The 16,994-nt window shown below is 34.5% G+C and overlaps 1 long non-coding RNA gene, 12 other non-coding genes and 1 pseudogene across 25 annotated transcripts in view; all 14 read left to right on the top strand.

Annotated features, from left to right (window-relative positions):
* LOC111746161 overlaps positions 1-16,994 on the top strand; it is a 33,851-nt gene continuing 16,857 nt past the window's right edge. For 5 of the 13 annotated variants that reach the window (XR_002782976.1, XR_002782974.1, XR_002782971.1 and 2 more), the window contains exons 1-11: positions 1-77; positions 964-1,043; positions 1,978-2,053; positions 5,423-5,504; positions 6,341-6,417; positions 7,278-7,340; positions 8,208-8,286; positions 9,975-10,154; positions 11,174-11,251; positions 12,771-12,837; positions 14,339-14,416. This is a non-coding gene — a long non-coding RNA (uncharacterized LOC111746161). Of the gene's footprint in view, positions 78-963; positions 1,044-1,977; positions 2,054-2,074; positions 3,163-3,886; positions 3,974-5,422; positions 5,505-6,340; positions 6,418-7,277; positions 7,385-8,207; positions 8,287-9,974; positions 10,155-11,173; positions 11,252-12,770; positions 12,838-14,338; positions 14,417-16,994 lie in introns of those variants that run through there. The other 8 variants (XR_002782973.1, XR_002782978.1, XR_002782979.1 and 5 more) reach the window with 8 other exon arrangements.
* On the top strand, positions 408-479 carry LOC111746177. The gene has a single exon (XR_002782992.1). It is a non-coding gene; the product is annotated as a small nucleolar RNA SNORD113/SNORD114 family (small nucleolar RNA).
* On the top strand, positions 1,474-1,548 carry LOC111746176. The gene has a single exon (XR_002782991.1). It is a non-coding gene; the product is annotated as a small nucleolar RNA SNORD113/SNORD114 family (small nucleolar RNA).
* On the top strand, positions 2,752-2,825 carry LOC111746188. Its single transcript, XR_002783000.1, has one exon. It is a non-coding gene; the product is annotated as a small nucleolar RNA SNORD113/SNORD114 family (small nucleolar RNA).
* Positions 4,308-4,386, top strand: LOC111746211 (annotated as a pseudogene).
* On the top strand, positions 5,761-5,835 carry LOC111746173. Its single transcript, XR_002782988.1, has one exon. It is a non-coding gene; the product is annotated as a small nucleolar RNA SNORD113/SNORD114 family (small nucleolar RNA).
* Positions 6,743-6,817, top strand: LOC111746175. The gene has a single exon (XR_002782990.1). It is a non-coding gene; the product is annotated as a small nucleolar RNA SNORD113/SNORD114 family (small nucleolar RNA).
* LOC111746183 lies at positions 7,692-7,767 on the top strand. Its single transcript, XR_002782996.1, has one exon. It is a non-coding gene; the product is annotated as a small nucleolar RNA SNORD113/SNORD114 family (small nucleolar RNA).
* On the top strand, positions 8,611-8,684 carry LOC111746190. Its single transcript, XR_002783001.1, has one exon. It is a non-coding gene; the product is annotated as a small nucleolar RNA SNORD113/SNORD114 family (small nucleolar RNA).
* Positions 9,582-9,653, top strand: LOC111746180. Its single transcript, XR_002782993.1, has one exon. It is a non-coding gene; the product is annotated as a small nucleolar RNA SNORD113/SNORD114 family (small nucleolar RNA).
* On the top strand, positions 10,613-10,684 carry LOC111746186. The gene has a single exon (XR_002782998.1). It is a non-coding gene; the product is annotated as a small nucleolar RNA SNORD113/SNORD114 family (small nucleolar RNA).
* Positions 14,753-14,824, top strand: LOC111746204. Its single transcript, XR_002783010.1, has one exon. It is a non-coding gene; the product is annotated as a small nucleolar RNA SNORD113/SNORD114 family (small nucleolar RNA).
* Positions 15,824-15,895, top strand: LOC111746210. The gene has a single exon (XR_002783015.1). It is a non-coding gene; the product is annotated as a small nucleolar RNA SNORD113/SNORD114 family (small nucleolar RNA).
* LOC111746209 lies at positions 16,760-16,834 on the top strand. The gene has a single exon (XR_002783014.1). It is a non-coding gene; the product is annotated as a small nucleolar RNA SNORD113/SNORD114 family (small nucleolar RNA).

The following is a 16,994-nucleotide window of genomic DNA, read 5'->3' as shown; positions in this document are numbered from 1 at the left end:
TATTGGAGCTGAGTTAAAGATTCTTCTATAGTCACGAGATGTCTGGTTGTCTCTCTGTTTGGTGCATAGAAACAAATGTGAGTTTTATGGGTTTACACTCTATATTTGAAAAGTGTGCAATATAATCAAAGAAAGCCAACCACGGTCTATCGATAACATATAGAATTGACATGTAACATTATATCGACTAATCTGAATATGAAACTTTGAGGGTGATTAATAAAAGAGATAGTACGGTATAGTAAGTGAACCTGTAGACAGAGGTAAGACTATTCAAGACTCATGTTCTAGGGTTTGTCGTGCTTCGTAATTACTATCAAAGCAGTGGATGAACTGACCAATAAACAAAGGTAGATGAGAGTGAGCAAACAATGCCAAACCTGGACCAGTGATGATGATGCCAAACCTGGACCAGTGATGATGACTGGTGGCAGATGAGTCATGGATGTTGAATACATGTCTGGAACTCTGGGGTCCAACGTAAAAAAAAAAAATCTAGTTTATTACCTCAGTTGGAAATGATTCTATAGATAGATTTAGGATTTTATAAGGATCTTTTTTATAGATTTTGAATCTATTATGATAAATGAATCAATAAAGAATCCATTTACAACTATAAATAAATAACGATGAAAAGGGTGAAGCATTGTCCACTTATGAAAAAAACGCAGTAAGGCCAGAGATACTATTAATCAATATTGAAAGACTAAGTCAATTAAGAAATAAATGGTTCGAGAGCGTGACCCAGAGCCAAGGATGTTACAGATAATGTAAATAATGGCCCATATTCTAGTTCCAGGGTTGGCAGAAAGTTCAATGTTGTTAGTTTTTCTTAAGAATAAGTAAAATATATATTACCCCATATTAACATACAACTTAATAACTAAGCAATGAAATATGTCGCAAAGATCGATAGAGAAACTATCTTAATCATGTTATCATTTACTCTGCTCTACTTTTTAGAATGGACACACCAAAACTGACCTAAGCTTGATGTCCTGGTCTGCGACCTCTGTATTTTCCTGTAGGAGCGTGGAACCAGCGTGAGTGACAGTGTTCTCATCTAACTTTTGTTGGTTTGTTTAGGCTATTCTCTGTAATATTTTTTAAAAAGTATTCAATATAAGAAAAGAAACCAACCGTGGCCCGATGATTAAATTAAAAGTATACATATGACGTATTATTGAATCGTACCCTTGAAACCTATATAATTTTCTTAACCATCGTCATCCCAATAAATTTAATAAAAAAAAATTGGAACTGTACGAAACATTATGGTGACTAATGTATCTTTGGAAGAATGAGGATGGTTAATAAAATTCAATTAGGCGATGATTGTAAAAAAAGATAAAGATACCGAAGGCTCTTGTCCTTGAGCTTTTGTGATTCACAGATATATATTGAGTTATTAGTAGTAGATGAATCGATGTATAAACAAATGTAGGTGAGAGTAAAGAAAAAGAGGCCCAAATGTGGACCAGTGATGACGACTGATGGCGTATGAGTCATGCACGATGAATGCTATGTGTCTGGAAGTCTGAGGTCCCGCACAAGACCAAACCTAGTCTCTTTCTTCTCTTATAAATGATCCTATGGATAGATGTTAGGAATATTCGAGGATATTGTTCTTGTAATTTTAGATTCATGGATTTCTGTATTAGTATAAATGAATCGATGATAGAACCAATAAACAAATACATAACTAACTGTAAACAAACAAGGACAAAGCCTTATTAACTATGAATATATGTGGCGAGGCAAGAAATACCGTTCATATAAACTGAAGAAACTGATACAGGTTAAGAAATAAATAAACCAAGGGTATTACCTCCTTTTCTGCATGTATGCTTATATTGATGTATAAGTTATGAAAAAGAATAAATACCTTTATGGCTGAGTAAATGAAATTAGGAAAAAAGCAGCAATTTTAAGAAGGTCTCAATTATTTTACCATCTGCTCTGTTCCGTACTCCTCAGAATGAACGCGGTCAAGCCGATTTCAGCACCCTCCGTGCCCCATGGTTGCCTCTGTGTAGGGAGCATGGAGACCAAGGTTAGTCATACCTTCAACAAAATTCGTGTCTCTGAGGGTTTTTTTCCTAGTATCCACTGTGTTTTTAAGAGTGTGAAATATGATCTGAGATGCCAACCATTGTGAATGATAAATATGGAGTTGATCTGAAGCACTATATTTATTAATCCATATATGAAACACTGATGATAATAAATAAAAGAGATAGATATATCGATGTGGCAAATGATCCTATGGGCAGATGTGTAGAATATTTATTGCTCTTATCCTTGAGTTTTTGTGAATCATACGGTTTTAAAAATTAATATTAGTGAATCAATGAATTAATCAATGAGCTTATGCAGATAAGAATGAAGAAAAAGATGAACATTTATTGAAAATATTGGTTTATTAAGTTGTCAATTTAGAATGGGTCATTTGTTTAAAGGTATTCATTAAATTATTAAAAAGTAATAAACATAGTAAAAAAGTTAACTATGGTCCAATGATATACGATATGAATGAAACATTGTCGATTAATCGATAATGTGCAACACTGAGATTGATTAATGAAAGAGAATCAGTCCATGTGAGAAATGATTCTACAGACTAGTGATAGAGATATTTAAGGACCTTGTTCTAAGCGTTTATGAATCCTGTGTTTATTTAATTATTATTAATGAATTAATGACTTATTTGATACAAATGTAGAAACGAATAAAGAAAAAGAGTCCCAGACCTGGATAGTGATGACTACTGGTGGTGTGTGTGTCATGATTGGTGAAGAACATGTATCTGAAACTCTGAGGTCCAACACAGAACATAATTAGTCAGATCCGTCTTTTGGGAACGATCCTGTAGACAGATAGTAGAAATATACAGAGATAATTTTCTTACCCTGGATTTATCGATTTATATTTATCATTAATGGATCAATGAGAGAACCATGAATGAAGTACACTAGTCCTCCCTCACCCACAATTTCACTTTCTGTGCTTTTGGTACCCGTGGTTAACGGCGACCCCAAAATTTTAAATTTCTCCAGCCATCGACATCGTCTGCTCCTGACATCCAACCATGGACATTGTCATGGCTAGATGATGCAGAATCACCCGAAGCAGGTGATCCTCCTTCTGACTTCTTGTCAGAAGGTCAGTCGTTGCATAACACTATGTCACGATGCCTGCGTCATTCACCGCACTTCATCTCATCATACGGGCATTATATCGACTCACATCATCACTAGAAGGATAAGTAATAGTTCAATAACATATTTTGAGAGAGAGAGAGACCACATTCACATAACCTTTATTACAGTATATTGTTCTATTTGCTCTATTTTTAATTAATTATTGTTGTTAAATTCTTATTGTTCTTAATTTTTAAATGAAACTTTATCATAGTGTGTGTGTATAGGAAAAAAACAGTATATATAGGGTTTGGTACTATGCATGGTTTCAGGCATCCACTGGGGGTTGTGAAATGTATTCCTCTCAGATAAGAGAGGACTATTGAAGAGCCAAACAGATAAGGAAAAAGAGTAAAGCATTGTCTCGCTGTGGATATATGTGGCGAGGCAAGAATTATTACTATAAATTGAAACTACTAAATTCACTTACTAAAAAATTGAAAACATTGATACTTCTTAAGAAATAAATGTATTAAGGGTGTCACCTCTTTGGCTAAGGGTCATATAGACTCTGATAAGTACAAATCACTTCCAATTTGACGTTGTTTCTTTTGTTAAGAGACAAAAAACTTACATTATGAAAACTAATAAATACCTAAACAGCTTAAATGTGGAAAGGAAGGATCAGTTCAGATAAGGTCTTTGTTTTGTATTTTTCATCATCAGCTCTGTTTTGTGTTCCTCAGAATGGACATATTCAAGCTGATTGTAGAATTCTTTTCTGGTCACCATCTCTGGAGATGCTGCTGCATCTCAGGTGAATAGGGACCACTGTAAGTAATAAAGTTCATGTCTTCATTTAACAGGGTTTTTAACAAAGTACATGTACTGCATTCTCAATAGCGTGAATATAATTCAAAAAGCCAGCAATGGCCAATGATAAATATGAGATTATTACCAGGCATTATATTTATTAATCCATTTATGATATATTAAGGATAATTAATATAACAATGTGATAAATGGTTCTATAGATAAGATGTAGAATATTAAAGGTTCTTATTCTTTATTTTTTTTGTGGATCATAGGGTTTTAAAAATTAATACTAGCGATTTAAGGAATTAATGAAATAACATGCAGGAGGGTAAGGAAAAAGACGCTGAAATATGCGCCAGTGATGATGCCTGGTGATGTAGGAGTGAGTTGCAGATGATGAATGTTATGAGTCGGGAACTCTTAGGTCCAAAACAGAAAGGGAAATAGTCCATTGCCTCCGCTCGAAGTGATTCGATAGCCTCGATTTTAGGAACATAAAGAGACTTGTTTTAAGATAGTCTTTATGGATTTTGATTATTTTATTATCAATGGACCAATTTAAGAATCATCGTATAAATATTAAGAAGTAGAGATGAAGAGCATGAAGCATATGCGCTCTTAATGTATGTGGGGAGGCAATAAAATCCTTTCGAATGTATTGAAGATACAGAATTCCATTAAGAAATTTACCTCTTAGAGAAATTCTTATTCTGGGTCTGAGCAAATATGATATTATCTTTTCATTTTATTTTAATTAGTTTCAAGTATATCGTACATTGGTTAGACAGTTGTATAGTTTATAAAATGATCCCCTACTCGCTCTTTCTCTCCTCTGACTCTCCACCCAGCCATTACCTTACTGCTGACTGCATCCCCTATGCCGTGCTCCCCATCCCTGGGACTATCTGTCAACTACTAATTCTCACTTCTTTAACCCTTCACTTCATTTTCCCAGTCCCCTAAATCCCCCTCCCCTCTGTCCATCACCAGGTTGTCCCTACATTTGTGAGTATGTTTTTGATTAATTTGTTCTTTTTGTTTCTTAGATTCCGCATATTAGTGACATCATATGGTATTAATCTTTCTCTGTCTGACTTATTTCACTCAGCATAGTATCCTCTAGGTCCATCCATGTCATTGTGAATGGTAGGATTTCATTTTTATGACTAAGTAATATTCCATTGTACGTATGAACCATAACTTCTTTATCCAGTCGTCTGTTGATGGGCATTTAGTTTGCTTTCATTGTGCTGCCATGAACACAGGGGTGCATAGATCTTTAAGAATTACTATTTTGGTTTTCTTGGGATAAATACCCAGAAGTGCAATTGCTGGGTCAAAAGATATATCCAGTTTTAATTTTTTGAGAAACCTCCAGACTGTACACCCATATTGATATGTTACTAAATGTTGGACTGCGTGTAAGGTGGAGATAACGTCTCGATCTTGTTTTCCTGTTTTCTCAGAATAAGAACGCTTATGCGGATTTAAGCATCTGTAGTGTTTCTGTGCGCCACGCCGGCATCTGGGTGGGAACGTGAGGGCAGTGTAAGTCATCATCAAGTTCTTGTCTTGGTTTGGGTGGTTTGTTTAGGGTATCACTGTAATAATTTAAAAAGTAGTAAATAAAAGAAGAAAGACCAACCATGGCCCAATGATTAAGTTGACAGTGTATGAAACATTGTGTTGATTTATCTATCTTTGGAATAATGAGGATGATTAATGAGAGAGGTCTAATCGATTAGGCATTGATGCTAAAGAATGGTGATAGGAATAGTGAAGATGAAGAAAAGAGGCCCAAATGTGGACCAGTGATGACGACTGATGGCGTATGAGTCATACACGATGAATGCTATGTGTCTGGAAGTCTGAGGTCCAACACAAGACAAAATCTAGTCTCTTTACTGTTATGCAAATGATCCTATAGATCGATGTTAAGAATATGCAAGGAGATTGTTATTATTATTTTAAATTCATGGATTTCTATATTAATATAAATGGATCGATGGTCTAAGAAATAAACAATATATAAATAAAAAAGAGGATAAAGGTTTATCAACTAAGAATATATGTGGTGAGGCAAGAAATACTATTAACACAAACCGATAAAACTAATGATAAGAAACAAATGGACCAAGGACATGACCTCTTTCTAAGGATCAGGTAGATACTGACACTGTTATGTAGTATTCGATTTTATGAGCCTGTGTCAGTCTCGAGTTGAGGATGTTAACTTTGTTATATATATATTTATATTTTCAAGTGTATATGTTCTGAAAAATTAACAAATATTTAAGTAACTGGATATACGAAGTGAGGAAGACAATGACTAAAGGAGAGAAGGTTTCAGTTTTTAATGATCTGCTCTGTCCTGTGCTCCTCAGAATCGATGCACAGCTGATTTGTTTTCCATGGTAACAAGATCTATGGTTTCTCCTGTGGGTTCGGCATGGAGATGAATGTGAGTAAAGGTTAAAGTTCTTGTATTTATTTAAGATAAAAATTTTAAAGGATACTGTATTGTTAAAAGTGTGAAATAGAATCCAAACGCAAACCATGGAAAATGATAAGTATGGGATACTTCGATGCATATGTAAAATATTGATGATAATTAATGAAAACGGTATAACAATGTGGCCAATGGTCCTATAGACAGATGCAGAGTATTTGTTGCTCTTATTCTTGGAGTTTTGTGAATCATAGGGTCTCAAAAATTAACATTAATAAATTAAGGAATTAACTAATGAATTAACGTATTCGAGAATGAAGAAAAAGAGGCCGAGATGTGGACCAATGATGATAGTTGGTGGAGTATGAGTCATAGATGATGAATATTATGTGTCTGAAACTCTGAGGTCCATAAAAAGAGAACTATCATCTGTTGCCTCGTTTTGAAGAGACCCTATAGACAGATCGTTAGGAAAAGATACAGGACTGTTTTCTTGGTTCATTTTCATGAATTTTGATTCTACTGTAATAAATGGCTCAAAAAAGAATCAATGTCAAAGTAGAAATAAGATGAAAACCATGTCTACTCTTTCAACCATGTCTACTCTTTACATATGTGATAAGACAATAAAAATTAATGAGTCGTGAAAATACTGAAGTTCATCAAGAAATGTAAATGGTTCACGTGTCTCACCTCTTTGGCCAAGAATGATACAGACAATGACTAACAACGGTCTTATTCTTGGTCCTTGTCAAGTTTGACATGGATTTGTTACGAAAATTAATGGATATGCCCTCCATGTACTTTTAATCTGTATATCTGAGGAGTGTCTCTCAACCTGGTTATCATCTTCTCTGCTTTATGTTCTCAAGCTGGACACACCTGAGCTGATTAAGCCTTTGGCCGTGATCAGGAGCTCCTCTGGTTGTGTGGAGGTACATGCGAGTAACAGTCAAATTCTTCTCTTGGTTTGGGTTGTGTGAGTAGTCATTGTAATATTAAAAGTAGTATTAAATATATTCAAAGAACACTCGTCATACTCTGAGCATAAATACAGAATTGACATGAAACTTTATATTGATGAATATAATCCATCAACGAAGCTGATTAATGAAGGAGGTATATTAATTGAGACAAATGGTTCAATAGATGGATATTAGAAATATTAAGGATCATGTCCTTGAGTATTTATGACTTCACAGATATTTGTTTTATTATTATTAGTGAATATGTGAATTGATCAGTAAGTAGAGATAGATGAGAATGAAGAACAAGAGTCCCAAGCCTGGACCAGTGATGACGACTGGTGGCATGTGCTTCATATATGGTGAATGCTAATGTGTCTGGAATTCTGAAGTCCAGCACAAAGAGAGCTAGTCTCTTCCCTCCGTTCGAAACTTCCTATAGACAGATGTCAGGAATATACAAGGCTCTTGTTCTTGGCCTTCGTGTTCATAAATTTTATAAAATATTATTAAAGAATAAATGACAATCAGTGAACAAATAAAGATGAAGAGAGTGAAGGATGGTTCATTGATAAAATGCATAGTAAAGAAAAATAATACTAATGTAGATTGAAATCGATATTAAATGGATCAAGTGTATTATATCTTTGACTAAGGATGATATATAGAACGATAAATAATAGTTACTGCTCTGAGTCAGTTACGACTCTGATGTTTAATTTATGAAGAGAAGGACAAATATTACCATTCATCAATAAAGGACTACGTTACATGAATGGCGGAAACGATGGATCAGTAATAGAGAGACCATCTCACTCTCTTGATTTGTCTGTTCAGAACAGGTGCTCCAGGCTGATTTCCATTTCCACCGTGATCAAGGTCGTCATGCTGCCTTTGTGTAGGGAGAGAAGCCAGTGTGAATTATGGACTGCGTTCTCGTCTTGGTTTGGGTCTTTCCTTAAAAGGTATTCGTGATATTAATAAAAGTGATAAATATAATTGAACAGTTAACTCTGTCCAAATATAATGTGAAATATTAATGTTGGTTAATCAACATCGAAGTGGATTAATCAAAGAGATATAGCCTATGTGGGAAATGGACTCTTAGATATATTTGAATATATAGTACTTGGGTTTTGTGAATCATGCATTCATTATTTTATTATCTAGAAATCATCTATGAATAAATTATTTATTCAGTATAAATGTAGAAATAAGTGAAGGAAAGGAGACCCAAACATGGACCCATACTGACCACTGGTGGCGTATGAGTTATGAACAGGAATACAATGTGTCTGGAACTCTGACGTCCGACACAAAAATAATCAGATGAATTCCTCTATTGGAAATGATACGATAAACAGAAGTCAGAAATATACAAAAATTATGATCTTTTTCGTGTTCATAGATTTAGATTTTATTACTAATGGATCAATAATAGAGCCATTAAACAAAAATAAAAAGAATGTTAACTATTATCTAACTATGAACATTTATGGTGAAGCAAGAGATATTACTAATAAAAATTGAGGAAGACAGTGATGCCGCCTAAGAAATAAACGAACCGAGGTGATAACTCTTTGGCTAAAAATCCTAATAGACTTTGAGAAGCAAGAGTCAGTTTTATTTATTGTATCAGTCTCAAGTTTGAGGTTATTTTCTCTGTTAAGAGAGAAAAAAATCTACATTATGAAAATTTGTAAATACCTAAATTGCTAAGTAAATGAAATGTTGAAAGCAGAGATCAGTAGACAGAAGGTCTCGATTTTCTGTATCATCTGCTGGGCTCTGTACTCTTAGGAAAGGACACCCCCAAGCCGATCTCAGCATCTTCCAGGTTCACACGTGTTTTTAAGAGCATGGAGACCAACAGGAATAATAGTCAAAGTTCTTGTCTTAGTTCCAGTATTTTTTTTTTTAAGGGTATTCACTGTATCATTGAAAAGTGTGAAATAGAATCAAATAAGGCGAACTGTATCCCAGTGACAAATATGAGATTTTTTATATTTATCGATCTGTACTGATTATATTGAATAATGCAGATATGAAAAACAGAATAATTGAGAGATATAGTGATGTGAGAATGAGTCTATATACATATTAGGGATATAAAGGCTCTTCTTGAGTTTTTATGAATAACAGGATCTTAAAATTATTAATGAATTACTCAATAGACAATGTAGAAATGATTGAAGAAAAGGAGGGACAAAATGGATCGATGATGACTCCTGGTGGCGTATGAGTCATGTATGATGAATATGTGTCTGGAACTTCAAGCTCCAACAGACAAGATATCATGTCCACTGTCCTGTTTGAAGTTGTCTCGATAGATGTCATGGATTGATAAGGGTGTTGGTTTTGGTTTATGTTCATGCATTGTCTTTCTATTTTTATCATCGTATCAATGAAATAAAAATAAATTAACATATAAATAAGTAAAGGTGAAGGTCATAAATTATTGGCCAAAAGTAAAAATACGTGTTGAGACAAGAGATACTATTATGTATGCTGAATCCACTCCTGTCCCTTAGGAAGTGGTGTCGGTGACAAGATCACCATTATTTGTTTCCTTCGGAGAATTTAAATATTTTCCCAAATTGCTAGTTTCCTAGGTGACTGACTGGATGAAAGATGGAATGCGAGGGTCAGTGGAGATGGGTCTCAGGCTTTTTTTTATCATCTGCCCTGCTGTCCTCAGAATGGATGTGCCTGAGCCGATTTGTGGGTTCTTCTACCATCACGAGCTCCGGGGTTGCATCTGGGTGTTCGAGTGTGGAGGCCAGTGTGAGTACATCAGTGTTCTTATTTCCATTTGGGTGGTTTGTTTAAGGGTATTCACTATATTATTAAAACGTGTGAAATACAATCAGTGGATGTCAACCACAGCCCCCAAATGCAATTAATATGAAACATTACGTTTATTAATTCATATATGAAACATCAAGGTCGATTAATGGAAGGGGTTGATTCTTGAGGAAAATAATTCTATAGACAGATGTCAACCATGGACTAATGATAAAGAGGTTAAAATGAAGCAAGTTGACTAATACGTATATTCAACACTGAGGTTGAGTAAGAAGAGAAATCTAGACTAAGTTGTTCTTTAGAAAATGATTCTATATACAGATGTTCACAAATATTAAAGCTACTTAAACATTTATTGGTATATATTTATAATTAGTGAATTCATGATTTACCTCTAAACAAAATTGTAATTGAATGAAGAACAGGAGGGTGAAGCCTGAATCAATGTTGAAGACTAGTGGCATATGAGTCAGGGATGAAGAATGCTTATCTAGAACTCTGAGGTCCAACGCAAAACGAAATCTTGTCTGTTGCTTCTGATATAAATAAAAAAAACAGTCGTTAGGGATACCCAAAGATGTTATTTTTGGGCTTTTGTGTTTCACAGATATTGATTGTTTATTAAAAGTTAATACAATAATAATTACATAAATATATGAATAAATGAAAGAAAAATGTAGTGGAGGAACTATAGCATATATAAGGAAACAGACATCATTACCAATCCATTTCTAAGGACGTGGAGTCCATTAAAAATATATAGCGGCTCTTATACCTTAGCATAAGGGACATGTGGACGGATGGATGTAAATGTCGATGTTTATGCTCTGTGCTGTTTGGGTAGTGGGTGTTTTTTTTAAATTAATAAATAGAAAAAATATTTAATTTAATCAACTGACTACATTAAAGAGGACTGAGCATGAACCAGTTTCAGGACAATTTTTTAAAAGTTTGAGGATTTTATATTCAGTTTTACAGCTACTTTTTATTCCACATAGGTTTGTACTGCAGGTTATAAACATCCTCTGTGGCAATGATCTAAGCTGTTAATTCAGTGAAGAACCCCATAAGAAGACGTAAGTTATCAACAGTGTTTAGATGCCGAGTGGATAGTGGGTTTGTGGTTGTTCTTTCTTTTATCTTTAAAGAACATAAAAGTTAAATGAAAAAGAGCCAAATATATGGTGCTGGAAGGAGATGTGACTTTGGGTGGCGAACACAGTGCAATGTACAAATGATGCGTTATTCAATTGTACTCTTGGAACCGATATGGTTTTAGTAACCAGTGTCACCCCCAATAAATTTAATTTAAAAAAAGGAAAAGGACGCATGATGGAAGTGGAACGCATTCGGAATGTGTCTTATGATGACTTCGTTTCTGTGTCACCGAAGTCCATTTGAAAATTTGATATATTACACCTGTGGGAATAAGCCTAGAGCCAGTTTCGGTAATTTTCAAGAATCTAATTATGGGGTTTAAGGAGATTCTGGGGATTTATTGCATTATTCTAAGGGAGTAAATGAAAGGAAGTAGATGAATTAGATAGATAGATGGTAGATAGATAAAAGAGAGGTGGAAGATAGATGATGGGTAGATAGTTAAAAGGAAGTAAATTTGGATTAATTAAGAAAAAAATGTGAGACAAGAATTTTTGTTCATGTGATTCTGGAGTGCTACAGTGTATGTATTATAAAGTCGTATACTTGAAACTTATATAATGTTGTTAACCGACGTTAAAATAAATTTAACTAAAAAAGAAGAAACGTATAGTTCAAGGGTGTCACCTCTCCAGTGTAGAGCAGTAGTCCTCCAACTCGAATGAGCATGAGAATCACCTGGAGGGCTGGTTACACTGCACGCCGCCGGCCCTGCCCCTAGCATTTCTGAGTGGGCGGGATTGATGTGGGGGCCAAGAATCTGCATTTCTAAGCTCCCATTAGTTCAGCTGGTGCTGCCTAGTGGGAGACAGTGCTTTGAGAATCACTGATAAAGCAAGATACACGTACTAATAGTCAATGCCCTTGCTCTGGGTCAGCGATGAGTTCCAGACTGTTTATTTTATTAAGGAAAACAAGGTATCAAATGCATTAATCAATAAATAGCTAAAAGTCAAATTAAATGAAAGGGAAAAAGCATGGTTCGATGGAGAAAATGTCTAAATCTTTTAACATCATCTTTATACTCCACAAAATGGATGCACCTGAACTGATTTAAGCATTCTGAACAGACTGAGATCTCTAGGCAACCTCTCTGTTTAGAAACATATATATATATATATATATTTATTTTACTAAATTTATTGATGTGACCTTGGTTAATCAAATTATATAGGTTTCAAGTGTACAATTCAATAGTATATCATCTGTTTAAATCATTGTGTGTTCACCACCCAAAGTCAAATCTCCTTCCATCGCCATATATTTAAAATGAGGAAATGTTTGCATACATGAACAAAATTAAACAAAGACAGGCCAGTCCTAATGACAAGGAAGCCAAGTTTATGATTAATTTGATTTAGCATTGCTTAGGATGATTTTAAAAACAAGTTGAGTCTAGGTCGCTCATTTTTATAGATTTTTAAATTTCTATTTTAGGTTTTCCCTAAACATTTTGTAATTGATGTACGCTATTTTCATTCTGAGGAAGGAGCACACAGGAGATGTAAGTACGAGTCAGCGTTTAGTTCTGAGGATGGATTCATTCTCTATACAGAAAGGATATGCAAATTATATGAAAAAGGCCAACCGTGGACCAGTGATGCGAGTGGAATGCATTCTGAACTGTATTTTATGATCAAAACATGTATGACCTACTGAGGTCCATTACAAGAAAGGAATTAGATGTTTATATCTGTGGGAATGATGAGCCTTTGGATAGATATTGGTAATATTTAAGGATCATATCTCAGCCTTTGGTGCTTCGTGGATGTTGATTTTATCATAAGTGAATAAATGAAAGACTAAACAAATATGGCAGTATATAAAGATGAAGGCGGGGAGGCATATGCAGGTCACGTGAGGTTATTAGTGAGACAGCTTGGGACCACCGGAGTTCATTAAGCATCAGATGGACCAAGGGGGTTACATTTTGGGGTAAGAATGGTACAGATGGTGATACAGAGTAGTCTGTATTGTTGTTTTGAGTCAGTCGTGAGCTCAAGTGGTTCATTTACTACAGAAAGGAAGAAAAAATTACGCTACAAAATAATAAATGCCTAGATGACTAAGACAATAAGAAAAGCATGCACTGATGGCAAGAATATCTCAGTATTTTATTATCTGTATTGCTTATATTCAGAATGAATGCATGAGCCGATTTAGTCCTTCTGCCATGGCCAAGAGCTTTTTGGGTGGTTTGCTTAATTAAGGGTAGTCACTGTAGACAGATCTATGAAATGTAATCACTGAAGGCCAACCGTAGCCTAATAATGGAACTAGTGCCTGTGTGAAGCACGATGTTGATTAGTCAATATTTTAAACACTGAGGCCAAGTAGAGAAAGTGATGTAGTCTCTGTAGGAAATAATTCTATCGACAGATGTTAGGGAGTTTCAAGAAATTTCTTGGGGTTTTGGATTTATGTGTGTTTATTTTGTTTGTGAATTATGGAATTGATAAAAATAAATGAAGACTAAGAGGACAAAACCCGGACCAGTAGCGATGACTGGTGCATGTGAATCGTGCAGTGAGCGTGATTGTATATGAGTGAGGCCCAACACAGGATTCTAGTACATTCGCCCTGTTGGACATGTTCGTATAGACATATGTCTTTTTCTTGGACTTGTGACTGTGGATTTCAAAAAAATATATATTATTCTAAAAGAAGCAATGGCAGAAAAAATGGATGGACAGATATGTAAATGGATAAAGGTGAAGAGGGTGAAGCATTGTTTATTATTAAAATATATAATAGAAAATCGGAAGGAATAACAAATGGACCAAGTACATTACATCTCTGACTAAGAATGATATAGACAGTGATAAGTAGCAGTCGGTTACTGTCAGAAATTTGACATTTGACTTATTAAGAGGAAAATAAGTAAATATTACCGTTATTAATTTAAATAAACACCTAAATGACCATATATACGAATGGTGAAAACCTTGGCTCAGTGGAGAGAATTCTCACTCTTTTTACTACCTCCTCTGCTTGGTTCTCTTCAGAATGGATGTTGTTGCTGATTTTAGCTTCCACCATGATCAAGATTGTCACGTGGCCCCTGTGTGAAGAAAGAACCTCACGTGAGTAATGGTCAGAGACCTTGTCTTGGTTCTGATTGTTTGTTTAAGGGTATGCATGGTATTATAAAAAGGTATTAAATTAATCAGAAAATTAACTTGTCCAGTAATAAATATGACATGAAACATTGATTAATCAATAATTATAACACTGAGACCAATTAACAGAAGAGATACAGTCGGTGTGGGAAGCGATCGAGTGGACAGATGATAGAGATGTTCGAGGGTCTTGCCCTTGTGTTTTTTGTGTGTGAATCGTGTATTTTGTTACTATCAGGCAATTAATGATTTAATCAATGCAAATAGAGACATGAATAATAAAAAAAAGAAACCTAAACCTGCACTAGTGAAGATGACAGGTAGCATGAGCCATCGATGATGAAAATAAGTGTCTAAAACTCTGAGATCCAATACAAAACATAATTAGTTCAACCCCTCTTTTGGAAATGATCCCATAGATAGGTGACAGAAATATACAAAGGTCTCGTTCTTATTTTGGATTCATAGATTTAGATTTTCTTATTATTAATGAATCAATGATAGAATCATTAAAGAAAAATTAATAAATCGATAAAGGAGAAAGTGAAGCATTGTCCAGCTGTGAACATATGTGATGAGGCAAGATATGTTATTAATGAAAATTGAAAACGCTGATGCCCGTTTAGAAATAAATTGATCAAGGGTGTTACTCTTTGGCTAAGGATCATGTGGACATGGATAATTAAGAGTCAACGTTTTTATGGAATTGTACACTTGAAACCTATATAATTTGATTAACCAATGTCACCCCAATAAATTTAATAGAAATTTTAAAAAGTCTATTTTTTATGGATCAGTTCCAAGTTTGAGGTGTTCCCCTTGTTAATAGATAAAAAAATACATATATATAATGAGAAATTAATAAATACCTAAAAACCAGAGTAAGTAAAATGTGGAAAGGAAAGGATCAGTTTATTTAGGTCCTAATTTTTTTTTATCAACTGCTCTGCTCTGTGCTTCTTGGAATGGAGGCGTTAAAGATGATTTCAGCATCTTCCAAGGTCATGAGCTGCTACACGAAGACCAGTGTACTCGCCAATGTTCCGTTTGGCTTAATTGTTTTTTTAATTTTTGAAAATGGTTTTCACTGTATTATTAAAAAGTATTAAATGTAATCAAAGAAGGTAAGTCATGTCGGTGTTAAATATCAGATTAATATGAAGCATTATGTTGATTACTCCATGCAGGAAACACTGAGCTCGGTTAATGAAAGAAATTTGGCTTTAGTGGACATGACTGTATAGGTGGATGTTAGAGATATTTAAGAATCTATTCTTGTTTTTGTGTGTGTGTGTGATTTATGTGTATTTCTTTATTAATGAATTAAACAATGAATAAATGTAGTCATTAACAGAAAATTAAGGCCAATCCTGGGCCGACACTGATGACTGTTGCCGAGTGGGGCTTACGTGATGGTTATGTGTCTGGAACTCTGGGGTCCAACGCAAATGGAGCCCAGTCCAGTCTCCTTTTATGAAGTGAGCATATGAATGGATGTCAGGGATTTACAAGGATCCTGTTCTTGGTCTCTGAGTTCATGAAGTTTTGAAATATTATTATAAAAGATTCAGTGGCAGAATCCATGAACAGATGTATAAATGAATAAAGATGTTGAGAGCAAAGCTTTGGTCATTAATAAAATATGTAATAATGAAAACGAATGTCAATATAAATTGGAATGATTCAAAAGGACCAAATGTATTATATATTTGACTAAGGGTGATGCAGGCAGGTAATAGTTATTGCTCTCAGGTATTAGTTTAACATTTATTTTATTAAAAAAAATGTTACTGTAAATTAATAAATGCCCAAATGACTAAATGAATAGCGGAAAATATGGTACAATGGAGAAAACATCTCCATCTTTTATCGTATTGTCTGCTCATACTTTTCGCAGTGAATGCACTGAGCGATTTTAACATCTGCTGTGATTAAGATCGTTATGTTACCTTTGTGTTCGACAAGGGACCAAGGTGAAAACTAGCCAAAGATCTTATCTTGGTTTGGTTGATTGCTTTAAAACAGCATTCACAACATTATTAAGAAATAATAAATGTAATTTAAAAATTAACTATGGCACAGTGACACATATGACATGAAATATATTGATTAGCGGATAACGTGCAATGTCGAGGTCAGTTAATGAAAAAGGTATAATCTATGTGGTACATGATTCTATAGACAAAAGCTAAGTTTATTCAAGGGTCTTTTTCTTGTGATTTTTTGAATCATATTTTTTTATTATCAATGAATCAATGATTTATTCGTTACAAATGTAGAAACGAGTGAAGAAAAAAGACCCCAAAATGCACCAGTGATCATGACTGGTGACATAGGAGTGACATGCAGTGAATACTAAATGTCTGTAACTCTCGGGTCCACAAAAAACAGATTCTAGTCTCTCTTTACAAAGATAGGACTTTACAAAGATCATATTCTTATTTTAGGTTCATAGATTTAGATTTATTGTCATTGATGAATCAGTAATCGAACAATTAAAAATGTAATAAACAGCCAAAGAGAAGAGAGTGAAGCTTTGTCC

The sequence above is a fragment of the Pteropus vampyrus genome, unplaced genomic scaffold (genome assembly GCF_000151845.1).
Source record: "Pteropus vampyrus isolate Shadow unplaced genomic scaffold, Pvam_2.0 Scaffold178, whole genome shotgun sequence".
Classification (NCBI taxonomy): Eukaryota; Metazoa; Chordata; class Mammalia; order Chiroptera; family Pteropodidae; genus Pteropus; species Pteropus vampyrus.
This window is presented reverse-complemented; position numbering and strand designations above follow the sequence as displayed.